Below are 6,000 nucleotides of genomic sequence, written 5' to 3'. Positions count from 1 at the left end.
ATCAGGTGGATTTCAAAACAATTACTGAAAATTAGTTCTTCCTTAGTCCCCATGACGTCCTGCTAGTTGGTTCACTGTTTTCTGCTAACCTTCTCCAAATCATCCCTGTGGGGGTTCTAGTAGGCCATTGTATTCTCAAAACTGATATTTTTCTTGATGTTTGCTTCCCGCTGCCCTCCAACAAGTGTTTTGGATATGCCTTCTCATGCCCAATGAACATTTGGCATTTATTAGTTTTTTTAAATGAGCATTACCCTGCAGTAGCACTATTCTAGCTCCTGGAATAGAGCTGTGAGCATAAAGGCAGGAATCTCTTCACAGGGTGTTTACATTTTAGTGAGGGAAGACAGATAAAAATCAGGAAAATTAATAAACACAGTAATTTCAGAGAAGGATATATATTATAAAGATAGTATAGCAGGATGATGTGATAGTGATGGGAGATGGACCATATTTAGGTTGATAGACAAGGAAGGACTTCTTGAGGCTATATCTTTTTTTGATGCTGAGAAAACATTTGCTGAATTAATTTATTACATAAGCCTATTAAATATACCTATAAAATCTGGAAACAGAGGCAAAACGATATAATAGCTGGTTTGTTGATTCTACACAATGATACCGACTAATACAAAATAATGCAATATATAATAAAAATATGCAATATGTAATATGTATCAGTGTGCTGCTTCTCCTTAGCAGTGCATGGTTCCATGTATCACACAAAATTGCAATGAATACGGCACATTAAAGCAGAATTTCCATCTATTCCTGCATATAATTAGTATTAGTCTGTGATATTGCCTCCTATGATTTTTTCTTTTTCTTTTCTTTAATTTGTATAAATTGAAGGGGTATAAGCAGGGTTTTGTTATATGTATATATTGCACAGTGGTGAAGCCTGGCCTTTTGGTGCAGTCATTACCTGAATAGTATACATTGTACCCATTAAGTAATTTCTCATCCCTTACCTTGCTTCTACCCAAGCCATACCTTTGGGCTGACTGGAACTGCAAGAAGGAGCTAACCTTAGGAAGACTGGGGTAGAATGTTCTGTACAGTAGAAACAACAAGTAGAAAGGTTCTGAATCAGGAAAAAGGTTGGTGTGTTTAAGAAAAAGCAAGAATGGCCAGGCATGGTGGCTCATGCCTGTACTCCCAGCACTTTGGGAGGCCGAGGCAGGTGGATCACCTGAGATCAGGAGTTTGAGATCAGCCTGGCAAACATCGCAAAACCCAGTGTTTACTAAAAATACAAAAATTAGCTGGGTGTGGTGGCACACGCCTGTAATCCTAGCTACTTGGGAGGATGAGACAGGAGAATTGCTTGAACCTGGGAGGTGGAGGTTGTAGTGAGCCGAGATCATGCCACTGCACTCTAGCCTGGGTGACAGAGCATGACTCCGTCTCAAAAAAAAAAAAAAAAAAAGAGACTGGGTGCAGTGGCTCATGCCTGTAATGGCAGCACTTTGGGAGGCTGAGGTGGGTGGATCATGAGGAGTTCAAGACCAGCCTGGCCAAGATGGCGAAACCTGTCTCCACTAAAAATACAAAAATTAGCTGGACATGGTGGTGGGCTCCTGTCATCCCAGCTACTTGGGAGGTTGAGGCAAGAGAATCACTTGAACCCAGGTGGCAGAGGTTGCAGTGAGACAAGATCACACCAGGGCACTCTAGCCTGGGTGACAGAGCAAGACTCTGACTCAAAAAAAAAAAAAAAAAAGAATGAAAGAAATAGTAAGAAGGCCTCTGTGGCTGGAAGCTGGTAAGGGACAAAAGATAATCTTAGAAACACAGGGGCCAGGCCGGGTGCGGTGGCTCACGCCTGTAATCCCAGCACTTTGGGAGGCCGAGGCAGGAGGATCACGAGGTCAGGAGATCGAGACCATCCTGGCTAACAAGGTGAAACCCCGTCTGTACTAAAAAAATACAAAAAATTAGCCTGGTGTGGTGGTGGGCGCCTGTAGTCCCAGCTATTCGGGAGGCTGAGGCAGGAGAATGGTGTGAGCCTGGGAGGCAGAGCTTGCAGTGGGCCGAGATTGTGCCACTGCACTGCAGCCTGGGCAACAGAGCGAGACTCCATCTCAAAAAAAAAAAAAAAAAAAAAAAAAAAGAAAGAAACACAGGGGCCAGATCCTATGGGATCAAGTAGGTTATGATAAGGAGTTTCGATTTTATATTCTTTTCAATAGGAAGATAATAGAATGCTAAGAAGATCTCTGCAAATGTACTTGTTTGAAAACTAATAATAATGGTAGTAATAATAGCAACAATTCAAAAATAACAAACAGTGGTTTGGATTTTCTCTCGCCAGCCCTCACTTTCCTCCAGATGAGATGAGAAAGGCATCACAGTGCCAGGGAAGTATAATAATATCAGAAGGGGTGAAACCTGTGCAGAGCCCTGAAGCATTGGCAGAGCCTGGCCTGGTGGCCAGCAAGAGGCTAATGGTGCCAATTACCAAAAGAGGGAGCCTGGAGATGGAGCAGACTCCTGGAATATGATGATGGAGGAGACTGACTCATTTTTGGATATTTTATAAGTAGTCTATTGGAATATCCAGGTGGATTTTTCAGCAGACCTTTGGTAGGACAGTCTGACATTATTATAAAGAACTTAAGATAGAACTATGGATTTGGGAGCCCTAAACATACACAGTGCTCAGCATGTACTCTTTTGTATGCTGTGAATTGAACGTGGTTTAAAAACATCGAACAGTCTATTTTTTGGAAGAGTAAAATTCTTATGAGGCAGGATTTTAGAAGATATTTACAATCTAAGTTGTAATAACCAACAGAGTATATAGTGGCTACTACAACTTGGGAGCCTCTCTTTATTCTGAGACAGAGTCTTGCTCTGTTGCCCAGGCTGGAGTGCAGTGTCGTGATCTTGGCTCACAGCAACCTCTGCCTCCTGAGTAGTTGGGATTACAGGCACGCACCACCATGCCTGGCAAATTTTTGTATTTTTAGTAGAGACGGGGTTTCACCATATTGGCCAGGCTGGTCTTGAACTACTGGCCTCAAGAGATCCACCCGCTTCAGCCTCCCAAAGTGCTGGGATTACAGGTGTGAGCCACTGCGCCTGGCCAGGAGCCTTTCTTCTTACCAATTGGACATGAGGCTACAATATTGACAGGGAAGATGTACCTTTCTGTTGGTATGAGCTCAAATTGCAAATCACACTTTTGGAGGCCAGAAAGTTGTTTCTTAAAAAAAAAAATGAGTGAATATTTTGACTATGTGAACTCAGGTCTGAGACTCTAGGGAAAGAAAACATTCTGAGGTGAAGAAAAGAAAAATGATAGTGATAGTGAAGTTCAGGGGTCAACCAGCAAACATGAGCTCACCCATGGAGTTGAACTTCATGCTGCTGACAGTTGGCTGGGCCATTAAAAAGGTGAAGAGGGGATATTTCTCAAAGTGAAACAGATTGTGTGATGTCTTTGTTCTAATACATGAAAACAAGCAGAGCTCAGCTCTAAGACAGCAATATGATAAAGACAGCTTTGAAAACTTTTGAACGATTTTCCTTTAAATAATATATGCAATGCTACCTTTCTGAAACATTAAGTTTTTATACTCTTGAGTGATGTCTCTAGAGTGGTAAATACGTCCCTACATACTGAAAATAACTTTTACTAAATAAATTGGTTTTAAAACCTTTTGTACCATGTTTTGTCTATTTTCTCCCTGTAAACTTGTGATTATCCATGATTTCCTTCTCCCTGTTACACTGGCTAAGCTAAAGCCAACAGTAGATATAGTAATCTTAGTTATGGAAATGAATAGAATTACTCAGGGCATCTCTAAAGAGTAGTGGTTCTTAGCCATGGCTGTGCACTAGAATCACCAGTGAGAGATTTATTTTATTTCATTTCATTATTTTATTTTAATACTGATGTCTAAGCCCATCCCAGATCAATGGAATCAAAATCTCTGGGAATGGGGACCAGGAATCAGTACTTTAAAAACAATCTCTGAAGTCATTCCAATGTGAAATTAGGATTTGAAACTATAAAGTAATATTGGAACAGAATTGAGGACATGATCCTGAGAAATGTCCAGGAAAAAAGGGAAGAATGAACCCAAATGGAACAAATTCCAGTAGATCTGAAGGCCTGAAAAGAATCCTCTTTGGTTCTGCATCCTGCCTTCTAGGCCCACTGTGGTGGCGTCATCACCTTCAGGGCTCTGCAGAGTGGCCCTGCCCCTTTGGCTTGGTGGGGTTCCCCCATCCACAATATTCTCAATGCTGGACTGTAAGCAGGGTGATGACATAGATAAATATGTTCCTACAATAGCTTTTTTCCTCCCATAATTAATTAACTCAGGAATCATCTTTGGTAACTACCTGGAACTCTGACATCCTCCAGGGCCCAAGTTTTCCATGAAGCAGCTTCCACTTGTCTCCTTTGCCTTGCTTTCTTACCCCCGACCCCACCGATTTGCCACACTCCACCTCAGTCCCCAAATGTTTCTCAGTGAATCGAACCTCAGCCCCTCGCAGTCAGGCTCACAACAAAAGTGTTGTTCTCAATGGATTAGAAGGATCTCTTAGCAACTCCTGCCCGTGGCGTTGGAAATTTTAATTACCCGCTTCTGGTCACAAGGCTCTCACCTTCCTCATATCACCCAAGGAAGGATTGCAACAGTGCGGCCTTCAAGATGCTCCCTTCTCTAAGATGACTCAGACATTTCAATGTTCTCTGTGAAACATTCTCTGCGTCTTCCTGCAAGAGATGCAGGGAGAAGGCCCTCAGCTTCCTCTCCCTCACCCAAAATATGCAGTTGCATTTGCACTCACCGAAGGCCTTTCCCTCCTCTCTCAGGGGGAGTGTCCTTCTCTCTGAGGCCAATCTATTTCGCTATATCCTCTTAACCCACTCTCTCCTGTCTTCACAGAGAACCTACTTCATCATTATTTCTTCCCATTTGTGTTTTTCAATCTTTATTTCCATGCTCCTTTCTTCTCTGCAAATAAACATCTTCCATCTTAAAACAATGCAATAAAAGCAGCTTGGCTGAGTCTCCTCTTCTGGTGGATTCTATTTATTGTCTCCTCTCCCGCTCATGATCTAGCTTCATTGCCCATATCTCTGCTCTTCATCCCCAACATCCTTAATTCATCCCTAAATCTTTATTTATTTATTTTGAGGCAAGATCTCACTCTGTCACTCAAGCTGGAGTGGAGTGGTGTGATCTTAGTTCACTGCAGCTTTGAACTCCTGAGCTCAAGTGATCCTCCCACCTCAGCCTCCCGAGTAGCTGAGACAACAGATGCTCCACCATGTCTGGCTAAGTTTTCATATTTTGTTTTTGTAGAGATGGAGTTTTGCTGTGTTTCCCAAGATGGTCTTGAACTCCTGAGCTCAAGCGATTCTTCTTCTGCCTTGGCCTACCATAGTGCTGGGATTACAGGAGTGAGCCACTGCATCCTAAATGCTAAATCATGATTCTAGACCCTACTCTGGCTGCTGCTCATATGATCCTTGGAATTCCTCTTACTGAAGTCACTAATGAATCCCTTGTTACTATTTTTAGTGAATGTTGTTCAGGCCTTACTTCTCCCTCAAGTTCTCCCAGTTTATTCCCTTGTGTGGGTGGTTTTCCTTGATCCTCCCTTATATGATGGTTTTTCTCAGAGTTCTGTTCTTAGGTTACCTCCTTTCTCACTGACACCTTTCCAAGCTGATCTGATTTTCTCGATATCTTCAAAGGACACCTGTGTGTGGAAGCTTCCCAGATCGGCATCTCCAGTTCCCAGCTGTCTTCTCAGTTTAGACTCACGCTCCTACTGAGCAAACACCTCTCTAGAGCTTCCATAAGCACCCCAACCTAGCATGAAAAAAACTGAACTCAGCATCTTCCCTTTCTCTACATCCCTCATGCCTTTACTTCTTCCTGTTGTATTTAGTGAAAATGCCACCATCCATGTAGTTTCCTTCAACTGGAAACCTGCCAGGAATCCGTGATTTCTCCCTCCCTTACATTTTTCTCC

Source organism: Nomascus leucogenys, chromosome 3 (assembly GCF_006542625.1).
Source record: "Nomascus leucogenys isolate Asia chromosome 3, Asia_NLE_v1, whole genome shotgun sequence".
Taxonomy (NCBI): Eukaryota; Metazoa; Chordata; class Mammalia; order Primates; family Hylobatidae; genus Nomascus; species Nomascus leucogenys.
The sequence above is the reverse complement of the archived record's forward strand: the minus strand, read 5'-3'. Positions refer to the sequence as shown.